Source organism: Oncorhynchus masou, chromosome 33, assembly GCF_036934945.1.
Source record: "Oncorhynchus masou masou isolate Uvic2021 chromosome 33, UVic_Omas_1.1, whole genome shotgun sequence".
Taxonomy (NCBI): Eukaryota; Metazoa; Chordata; class Actinopteri; order Salmoniformes; family Salmonidae; genus Oncorhynchus; species Oncorhynchus masou.
In genome coordinates this window covers 6464157-6475115 of record NC_088244.1, presented here as the reverse complement: position 1 = coordinate 6475115, position 10959 = coordinate 6464157, and the positions used below count along the sequence as shown (strand labels likewise).

Sequence of the window (10959 nt, the reverse complement as noted above, 5' to 3'; positions counted from 1 at the left end):
ATCCTCTAACACAGGAGATAATGTAATAATGTAAGTAAATAACCTACCATGACATGGGGTCTTGGTCAAATAGCACAGTTGTTGAGTTCTTTCGCTTACAGAGTAAGTTTGATCTCGTTCAAAATACAACCCTTTTGAAATGACATTGCAGTGTGGTGACCCGGATTTGGACTGGGGGTTGCTGAGGTCACAACTCAGAGTACTAACCGCTATAGGATCACTGCTGGCTTCAAGAGCTGACGTGTGGAGCCTACTCGTGCTTTGGAAGTGATGTGTACAAGCTGGCTGAACTCTTTTCATCTGGGCCTCGGTAATGAATAAACTGAAGACCCAGTTGCGTCTTCCACAGTCGGTAAGTTTAACTCGTTCAAAATGAGCCCTTTTTCCGTAACATTTCAATATCTCAATTGCATCCTCCTCACATCTTCTCTCCTCCCCACTTGCCTTGTTCTCTAAACCCATTGGTGAGAAAACCAGAGTGCCCTCCCCTCTGACCTTCTCCACCAACATGTACAATCAAATGCTTGAAAAGGTACTGCTGAGATTTGAACTCAGGATCTCCTGTTTACTAGACAGGCGCTTTAACCAACTAAGCCACAGCACCCATTTATATTACATCTATTGCAGATAAGGACTCCCACACTATTTGAATCAAACCAGTCTCATTCATTGAACCCATATCTCTGTCTAGCAAAATCACGTCACAAAACAAATTTTGGAATCGATACGGACACATTCCATTGTCAAGCAACAGTGTTTCTTAAGCGAGGTTTTGGGTCCTCCCCTCTGACCTTCTCCACCAATGTGTACAATCAAATGCTTGAAAAGTAACAGCTGAGATTTGAACTCAATATCTCATGTTTACTAGACAGCCTCTATTACCAACTAAGCCACAGCACCCATTTATATTACATCCATTGCAGATAAGGACTCCCACACCTATTTGAATCAAACCAGTCTCATTAATTTAACCCATATCTCTGTCTTGCAAAATCACGTCACAAAACAAATGTAATTTACTAATATTGGAATCGATAAGGTCACCTTCAATTGTCAAGCAACAGGGTTTCTTCAGCTCTGTTTTGGGTCCTCACCTCTGACCTTCTTCACCAATGTGGAAAATCAAATGCTTGAAAAGGTACTGCTGAGATTTGAACTCAGGATCTCCTGTTTACTAGCCAGGTGCTTTAACCAACTAAGCCACAGCACCCAGTTATATGACATCTATTGCTGAAAAGAACTCCCACACCTATTTGAATCAAACCAGTCTCATTCATTTAACCCATATCTCTGTTTTGCAAAATCACGTCACAAAACAAATGTAATTTACTAATATTGGAATCTATAAGGTCACCTTCAATTGTCAAGCAACAGGGTTTCCTAAGCTCGGTTTTGGGTCCTCCACTCTGACCTTCTTCAACAATGTGGAAAATCAAATGCTTGAAAAGGTACTGCTGAGATTTGAACTCAGGATCTCCTGTTTACTAGACAGGTGCTTTAACCAACTAAGCCACAGCACCCAGTTATATGATATCTATTGCAGAAAAGAACTCCCACACCTATTTGAATCAAACCAGTCTCATTCATTGAACCCATATCTCTGTCTCGCAAAATCACGTCACAAAACAAGTGTAATTTACTAATATTGGAATCGATACGGACACCTTCAATTGTCAAGCAACAGGGTTTCTTAAACTATGTTTTGGGTCCCAAAGTGGGCCTGAGCATGTGAAAGGTGGGTAGGAGATACCAGTAAACATTTGTATTCGCATACTATTTCTTCTTAATTATGGTCATTCGAGGACAGTACAATTTTCATTTGGTCTCGAGATGAATAACCTCAAGAACCTCTGACATGGATTCTTAAACAATGATTTTGGACCCAAAGCGGTTATTAACATGTGATAGGTAGGTCGCAAGATAACAGCAAACATTCAGAATCATACATTATTTCATTATTATTTTGGTTGTTCGAGGACACTACAATTCACATTTGGGTGTCGAGCTTGAAAATGGTAAAATCCTCTAACACAGGAGATAATGTAATAATGTAAGTAAATAACCTACCATTACATGTGGTCTTGGTCAAATAGCACAGTTGTTGAGTTTTTTCGCTTACAGAGTAAGTTTGATCTCGTTCAAAATACAACCCTTTTGAAATGACATTGCAGTGCGGTGACCCGGATTTGAATCAAACCAGTCTCATTCATTTAACACACATCTCTGTCTAGCAAAATCACATCACAAAACAAATGTAATTTACTAATATTGGAATCTATAAGGTCACCTTCAATTGTCAAGCAACAGGGTTTCTAAAGCTCGGTTTTGGGTCCTCCCCTCTGACCTTCTTCACCAATGTGTTCAATAAAATGCTTGAAAAGGTACTGCTGAGATTTGAACTCAGGATCTCCTGTTTACTAGACAGGTGCTTTAACCAACTAAGCCACAGCACCCAGTTATATGACATCAATTGCAGAAAAGAACTCCCACACCTATTTGAATCAAACCATTCTCATTCATTTAACCCAAATCTGTCTCGCAAAATCACGTCACAAAACAAATGTAATTTACTAATATTGGAATCGATACGGACACCTTCAATTGTCAAGCAACAGGGTTTCTTAAGCTATGTTTTGGGTCCCAAAGTGGGCCTGAGCATGTGAAAGGTGGGTAGGAGATATCAGTAAACAAGTATAATCACGTACTATTTCTTCTTAATTATGGTCATTCGAGGACAGTACAATTTTCATTTGGTCTCGAGATGAATAACCTCAAGAACCTCTGACATGGATTCTTAAACAATGATTTTGGACCCAAAGCGGTTATTAACATGTGATAGGTAGGTCGCAAGATAACAGCAAACATTCAGAATCATACATTATTTCTTTATTATTTTGGTTGTTCGAGGACACTACAATTCACATTTGGGTGTCAAGCTTGAAAATGGTAAAATCCTCTAACACAGGAGATAATGTAATAATGTAAGTAAATAACCTACCATGACATGGGGTCTTGGTCAAATAGCACAGTTGTTGAGTTTTTTTCGCTTACAGAGTAAGTTTGATCTCATTCAAAATACAACCCTTTTGAAATGACATTGCAGTGTGGTGACCCGGATTTGGACCGGGGTTGCTGAGGCCACAACTCAGAGTACTAACCGCTATAGGATCACTGCTGGCTTCAAGACCTGGCGTGTGGAGCCTACTCATGCTTTGGAAGTGATGTGTACAAGCTGGCTGAACTCTTTTCATCTGGGCCTCGGTAATGAATAAACTGAAGACCCAGTTGCGTCTTCCACAGTCGGTACGTTTAACTCATTCAAAATGAGCCCTTTTTCCGTAACATTTCAATATCTCAATTGCATCCTCCTCACATCTTCTCTCCTCCCCACTTGCCTTATTCTCTAAACCCATTGGTGAGAAAACCAGAGTGCCCTCCCCTCTGACCTTCTCCACCAACATGTACAATCAAATGCTTGAAAAGGTACTGCTGAGATTTGAACTCAGGATCTCCTGTTTACTAGACAGGCGCTTTAACCAACTAAGCCACAGCACCCATTTATATTACATCTATTGCAGATAAGGACCCCCACACTATTTGAATCAAACCAGTCTCATTCATTGAACCCATATCTCTGTCTAGCAAAATCACGTCACAAAACAAATTTTGGAATCGATACGGACACATTCCATTGTCAAGCAACAGTGTTTCTTAAGCGAGGTTTTGGGTCCTCCCCTCTGACCTTCTCCACCAATGTGTACAATCAAATGCTTGAAAAGGAACAGCTGAGATTTGAACTCAATATCTCATGTTTACTAGACAGCCTCTATAACCAACTAAGCCACAGCACCCATTTATATTACGTCCATTGCAGATAAGGACTCCCACACCTATTTGAATCAAACCAGTCTCATTCATTTAACCCATATCTCTGTTTTGCAAAATCACGTCACAAAACAAATGTAATTTACTAATATTGGAATCTATAAGGTCACCTTCAATTGTCAAGCAACAGGGTTTCCTAAGCTCGGTTTTGGGTCCTCCACTCTGACCTTCTTCAACAATGTGGAAAATCAAATGCTTGAAAAGGTACTGCTGAGATTTGAACTCAGGATCTCCTGTTTACTAGCCAGGTGCTTTAACCAACTAAGCCACAGCACCCAGTTATATGACATCTATTGCTGAAAAGAACTCCCACACCTATTTGAATCAAACCAGTCTCATTCATTTAACCCATATCTCTGTTTTGCAAAATCACGTCACAAAACAAATGTAATTTACTAATATTGGAATCTATAAGGTCACCTTCAATTGTCAAGCAACAGGGTTTCCTAAGCTCGGTTTTGGGTCCTCCACTCTGACCTTCTTCAACAATGTGGAAAATCAAATGCTTGAAAAGGTACTGCTGAGATTTGAACTCAGGATCTCCTGTTTACTAGACAGGTGCTTTAACCAACTAAGCCACAGCACCCAGTTATATGACATCTATTGCAGAAAAGAACTCCCACACCTATTTGAATCAAACCAGTCTCATTCATTGAACCCATATCTCTGTCTCGCAAAATCACGTCACAAAACAAGTGTAATTTACTAATATTGGAATCGATACGGACACCTTCAATTGTCAAGCAACAGGGTTTCTTAAACTATGTTTTGGGTCCCAAAGTGGGCCTGAGCATGTGAAAGGTGGGTAGGAGATACCAGTAAACATTTGTATTCGCATACTATTTCTTCTTAATTATGGTCATTCGAGGACAGTACAATTTTCATTTGGTCTCGAGATGAATAACCTCAAGAACCTCTGACATGGATTCTTAAACAATGATTTTGGACCCAAAGCGGTTATTAACATGTGATAGGTGGGTCGCAAGATAACAGCAAACATTCAGAATCATACATTATTTCATTATTATTTTGGTTGTTCGAGGACACTACAATTCACATTTGGGTGTCGAGCTTGAAAATGGTAAAATCCTCTAACACAGGAGATAATGTAATAATGTAAGTAAATAACCTACCATTACATGTGGTCTTGGTCAAATAGCACAGTTGTTGAGTTTTTTCGCTTACAGAGTAAGTTTGATCTCGTTCAAAATACAACCCTTTTGAAATGACATTGCAGTGCGGTGACCCGGATTTGAATCAAACCAGTCTCATTCATTTAACACACATCTCTGTCTAGCAAAATCACATCACAAAACAAATGTAATTTACTAATATTGGAATCTATAAGGTCACCTTCAATTGTCAAGCAACAGGGTTTCTAAAGCTCGGTTTTGGGTCCTCCCCTCTGACCTTCTTCACCAATGTGTTCAATAAAATGCTTGAAAAGGTACTGCTAAGATTTGAACTCAGGATCTCCTGTTTACTAGACAGGTGCTTTAACCAACTAAGCCACAGCACCCAGTTATATGACATCAATTGCAGAAAAGAACTCCCACACCTATTTGAATCAAACCATTCTCATTCATTTAACCCAAATCTGTCTCGCAAAATCACGTCACAAAACAAATGTAATTTACTAATATTGGAATCGATACGGACACCTTCAATTGTCAAGCAACAGGGTTTCTTAAGCTATGTTTTGGGTCCCAAAGTGGGCCTGAGCATGTGAAAGGTGGGTAGGAGATATCAGTAAACAAGTATAATCACGTACTATTTCTTCTTAATTATGGTCATTCGAGGACAGTACAATTTTCATTTGGTCTCGAGATGAATAACCTCAAGAACCTCTGACATGGATTCTTAAACAATGATTTTGGACCCAAAGCGGTTATTAACATGTGATAGGTAGGTCGCAAGATAACAGCAAACATTCAGAATCATACATTATTTCTTTATTATTTTGGTTGTTCGAGGACACTACAATTCACATTTGGGTGTCAAGCTTGAAAATGGTAAAATCCTCTAACACAGGAGATAATGTAATAATGTAAGTAAATAACCTACCATGACATGGGGTCTTGGTCAAATAGCACAGTTGTTGAGTTTTTTCGCTTACAGAGTAAGTTTGATCTCATTCAAAATACAACCCTTTTGAAATGACATTGCAGTGTGGTGACCCGGATTTGGACCGGGGTTGCTGAGGCCACAACTCAGAGTACTAACCGCTATAGGATCACTGCTGGCTTCAAGACCTGGCGTGTGGAGCCTACTCATGCTTTGGAAGTGATGTGTACAAGCTGGCTGAACTCTTTTCATCTGGGCCTCGGTAATGAATAAACTGAAGACCCAGTTGCGTCTTCCACAGTCGGTACGTTTAACTCATTCAAAATGAGCCCTTTTTCCGTAACATTTCAATATCTCAATTGCATCCTCCTCACATCTTCTCTCCTCCCCACTTGCCTTATTCTCTAAACCCATTGGTGAGAAAACCAGAGTGCCCTCCCCTCTGACCTTCTCCACCAACATGTACAATCAAATGCTTGAAAAGGTACTGCTGAGATTTGAACTCAGGATCTCCTGTTTACTAGACAGGCGCTTTAACCAACTAAGCCACAGCACCCATTTATATTACATCTATTGCAGATAAGGACCCCCACACTATTTGAATCAAACCAGTCTCATTCATTGAACCCATATCTCTGTCTAGCAAAATCACGTCACAAAACAAATTTTGGAATCGATACGGACACATTCCATTGTCAAGCAACAGTGTTTCTTAAGCGAGGTTTTGGGTCCTCCCCTCTGACCTTCTCCACCAATGTGTACAATCAAATGCTTGAAAAGGAACAGCTGAGATTTGAACTCAATATCTCATGTTTACTAGACAGCCTCTATAACCAACTAAGCCACAGCACCCATTTATATTACGTCCATTGCAGATAAGGACTCCCACACCTATTTGAATCAAACCAGTCTCATTAATTTAACCCATATCTCTGTCTTGCAAAATCACGTCACAAAACAAATGTAATTTACTAATATTGGAATCGATAAGGTCACCTTCAATTGTCAAGCAACAGGGTTTCTTCAGCTCTGTTTTGGGTCCTCACCTCTGACCTTCTTCACCAATGTGGAAAATCAAATGCTTGAAAAGGTACTGCTGAGATTTGAACTCAGGATCTCCTGTTTACTAGCCAGGTGCTTTAACCAACTAAGCCACAGCACCCAGTTATATGACATCTATTGCAGAAAAGAACTCCCACACCTATTTGAATCAAACCAGTCTCATTCATTGAACCCATATCTCTGTTTTGCAAAATCACGTCACAAAACAAATGTAATTTACTAATATTGGAATCTATAAGGTCACCTTCAATTGTCAAGCAACAGGGTTTCCTAAGCTCGGTTTTGGGTCCTCCACTCTGACCTTCTTCAACAATGTGGAAAATCAAATGCTTGAAAAGGTACTGCTGAGATTTGAACTCAGGATCTCCTGTTTACTAGACAGGTGCTTTAACCAACTAAGCCACAGCACCCAGTTATATGACATCTATTGCAGAAAAGAACTCCCACACCTATTTGAATCAAACCAGTCTCATTCATTGAACCCATATCTCTGTCTCGCAAAATCACGTCACAAAACAAGTGTAATTTACTAATATTGGAATCGATACGGACACCTTCAATTGTCAAGCAACAGGGTTTCTTAAACTATGTTTTGGGTCCCAAAGTGGGCCTGAGCATGTGAAAGGTGGGTAGCGAGATATCAGTAAACAAGTATAATCACATACTATTTCTTCTTAATTATGGTCATTCGAGGACAGTACAATTTTCATTTGGGTGTCGAGATGAATAACCTCAAGAACCTCTGACATGGATTCTTAAACAATGATTTTGGACCCAAAGCGGTTATTAACATGTGATAGGTGGGTCGCAAGATAACAGCAAACATTCAGAATCATACATTATTTCGTTATTATTTTGGTTGTTCGAGGACACTACAATTCACATTTGGGTGTCGAGCTTGAAAATGGTAAAATCCTATAACACAGGAGATAATGTAATAATGTAAGTAAATAACCTACCATGACATGGGTTCTTGGTCAAATAGCACAGTTGTTGAGTTTTTTCGCTTACAGAGTGAGTTTGATCTCATTCAAAATACAACCCTTTTGAAATGACATTGCAGTGCGGTGACCCGGATTTGAATCAAACCAGTCTCATTCATTTAACCCACATCTCTGTCTAGCAAAATCACGTCACAAAACAAATGTAATTTACTAATATTGGAATCTATAAGGTCACCTTCAATTGTCAAGCAACAGGGTTTCTAAAGCTCGGTTTTGGGTCCTCCCCTCTGACCTTCTCCACCAATGTGTACAATCAAATGCTTGAAAAGGTACTGCTGAGATTCTAACTCAGGATCTCCTGTTTACTAGACAGGCGCTTTAACCAACTAAGCCACAGCACCCAGTTATATGACATCTATTGCAGATAAGAACTCCCACACTATTTGAATCAAACCAGTCTCATTCATTTAACCCATATCTCTGTCTCTCAAAATCAAGTCACAAAACAAATGTAATTTTCTAATATTGGAATCGATGAGGTCACCTTCAATTGTCAAGCAACAGGGTTTCCTAAGCTCGGTTTTGGGTCCTCCACTCTGACCTTCTTCACCAATGTGTTCAATAAAATGCTTGAAAAGGTACTGCTGAGATTTGAACTCAGGATCTCCTGTTGACTAGACAGGTGCTTTAACCAACTAAGCCACAGCACCCAGTTATATAACATCTATTGCTGAAAAGAACTCCCACACCTATTTGAATCAAACCAGTCTCATTCATTTAACCCATATCTCTGTCTCGCAAAATCACGTCTCAAAATTAAATGTAAATTACTAATATTGGAATCGATAAGGTCACCTTCAATTGTCAAGCAAAAGGGTTTCTTAAGTTCGGTTTTGGGTCCTCCCCTCTGCACTTCTTCACCAATGTGTACAATCAAATGCTTGAAACACTACTGTTGAGAATTGGACTCAGGATCTCCTGTTTACTAGACAGGCGCTTTAACCAACTAAGCCACAGTACCCAGTTATATGACATCTATTGCAGATAAGAACTCCCAACCTATTTGTATCAAACCAGTCTCATTCATTGAACCCATATCTCTGTCTTGCAAAATCACGTCACAAAATAAATGTAATTTACTAATATTGGAATCGATAAGGTCACCTTCAATTGTCAAGCAACAGGGTTTCTTCAGCTCTGTTTTGGGTCCTCCCCTCTGACCTTCTTCACCAATGTGTTCAATAAAATGCTTGAAAAGGTACTGCTGAGATTTGAACTCAGGATCTCCTGTTTGCTAGACAGGTGCTTTAACCAACTAAGCCATAGCACCCAGTTATATGACATCTATTGCAGATAAGAACTCCCACACTATTTGTATCAAACCAGTCTCATTCATTTAACTCATATCTCTGTCTCGCAAAATCACGTCACAAAACAAGTGTAATTTACTAATATTGGAATCAATACGGACACCTTCAATTGTCAAGCAACAGGGTTTCTTAAGCTATGTTTTGGGTCCCAAAGTGGGCCTGAGCATGTGAAAGGTGGGTAGCGAGATATCAGTAAACAAGTATAATCACATACTATTTCTTCTTAATTATGGTCATTCGAGGACAGTACAATTTTCATTTGGGTGTCGAGATGAATAACCTCAAGAACCTCTGACATGGATTCTTAAACAATGATTTTGGACCCAAAGCGGTTATTAACATGTGATAGGTGGGTCGCAAGATAACAGCAAACATTCAGAATCATACATTACTTCGTTATTATTTTGGTTGTTCGAGGACACTACAATTCACATTTGGGTGTCGAGCTTGAAAATGGTAAAATCCTATAACACAGGAGATAATGTAATAATGTAAGTAAATAACCTACCATGACATGGGTTCTTGGTCAAATAGCACAGTTGTTGAGTTTTTTTCGCTTACAGAGTGAGTTTGATCTCATTCAAAATACAACCCTTTTGAAATGACATTGCAGTGCGGTGACCCGGATTTGAATCAAACCAGTCTCATTCATTTAACCCACATCTCTGTCTAGCAAAATCACGTCACAAAACAAATGTAATTTACTAATATTGGAATCTATAAGGTCACCTTCAATTGTCAAGCAACAGGGTTTCTAAAGCTCGGTTTTGGGTCCTCCCCTCTGAACTTCTCCACCAATGTGTACAATCAAATGCTTGAAAAGGTACTGCTGAGATTCTAACTCAGGATCTCCTGTTTACTAGACAGGCGCTTTAACCAACTAAGCCACAGCACCCAGTTATATGACATCTATTGCAGATAAGAACTCCCACACTATTTGAATCAAACCAGTCTCATTCATTTAACTCATATCTCTGTCTCTCAAAATCAAGTCACAAAACAAATGTAATTTTCTAATATTGGAATCGATGAGGTCACCTTCAATTGTCAAGCAACAGGGTTTCCTAAGCTCGGTTTTGGGTCCTCCACTCTGACCTTCTTCACCAATGTGTTCAATAAAATGCTTGAAAAGGTACTGCTGAGAATTGGACTCAGGATCTCCTGTTGACTAGACAGGTGCTTTAACCAACTAAGCCACAGCACCCAGTTATATGACACCTATTGCAGATAAGGACTCCCACACTATTTGAATCAAACCAGTCTCATTCATTGAACCCATATCTCTGTCTAGCAAAATCACGTCACAAAACAAATTTTGGAATCGATACGGACACATTCCATTGTCAAGCAACAGTGTTTCTTAAGGGAGGTTTTGGGTCCTCCCCTCTGACCTTCTCCACCAATGTGTACAATCAAATGCTTGAAAAGGAACTGCTGAGATTTGAACTCAATATCTCATGTTTGCTAGACAGCCTCTATAACCAACTAAGCCACAGCACCCATTTATATTACATCCATTGCAGATAAGGACTCCCACACCTATTTGAATCAAACCAGTCTCATTAATTTAACCCATATCTCTGTCTTGCAAAATCACGTCACAAAACAAATGTAATTTACTAATATTGGAATCG

The 10959-nt window shown here is 39.4% G+C and overlaps 8 non-coding genes across 8 annotated transcripts; all 8 read right to left on the bottom strand.

Moving 5' to 3' along the window:
- Window positions 1–530: 530 nt before the first annotated feature.
- On the bottom strand, window positions 531–604 carry trnat-agu (transfer RNA threonine (anticodon AGU)). The gene has a single exon. It is a non-coding gene; the product is annotated as a tRNA-Thr (tRNA).
- An 842-nt stretch (window positions 605–1446) lies between these two features.
- Window positions 1447–1520, bottom strand: trnat-agu (transfer RNA threonine (anticodon AGU)). Its single transcript has one exon. It is a non-coding gene; the product is annotated as a tRNA-Thr (tRNA).
- Window positions 1521–2379: 859 nt separating this feature from the next.
- On the bottom strand, window positions 2380–2453 carry trnat-agu (transfer RNA threonine (anticodon AGU)). Its single transcript has one exon. It is a non-coding gene; the product is annotated as a tRNA-Thr (tRNA).
- A 1028-nt stretch (window positions 2454–3481) lies between these two features.
- Window positions 3482–3555, bottom strand: trnat-agu (transfer RNA threonine (anticodon AGU)). Its single transcript has one exon. It is a non-coding gene; the product is annotated as a tRNA-Thr (tRNA).
- An 842-nt stretch (window positions 3556–4397) lies between these two features.
- trnat-agu (transfer RNA threonine (anticodon AGU)) lies at window positions 4398–4471 on the bottom strand. Its single transcript has one exon. It is a non-coding gene; the product is annotated as a tRNA-Thr (tRNA).
- Window positions 4472–6431: 1960 nt separating this feature from the next.
- trnat-agu (transfer RNA threonine (anticodon AGU)) lies at window positions 6432–6505 on the bottom strand. Its single transcript has one exon. It is a non-coding gene; the product is annotated as a tRNA-Thr (tRNA).
- Window positions 6506–7347: 842 nt separating this feature from the next.
- Window positions 7348–7421, bottom strand: trnat-agu (transfer RNA threonine (anticodon AGU)). Its single transcript has one exon. It is a non-coding gene; the product is annotated as a tRNA-Thr (tRNA).
- Window positions 7422–9211: 1790 nt separating this feature from the next.
- Window positions 9212–9285, bottom strand: trnaa-agc (transfer RNA alanine (anticodon AGC)). The gene has a single exon. It is a non-coding gene; the product is annotated as a tRNA-Ala (tRNA).
- Window positions 9286–10959: the final 1674 nt, after the last annotated feature.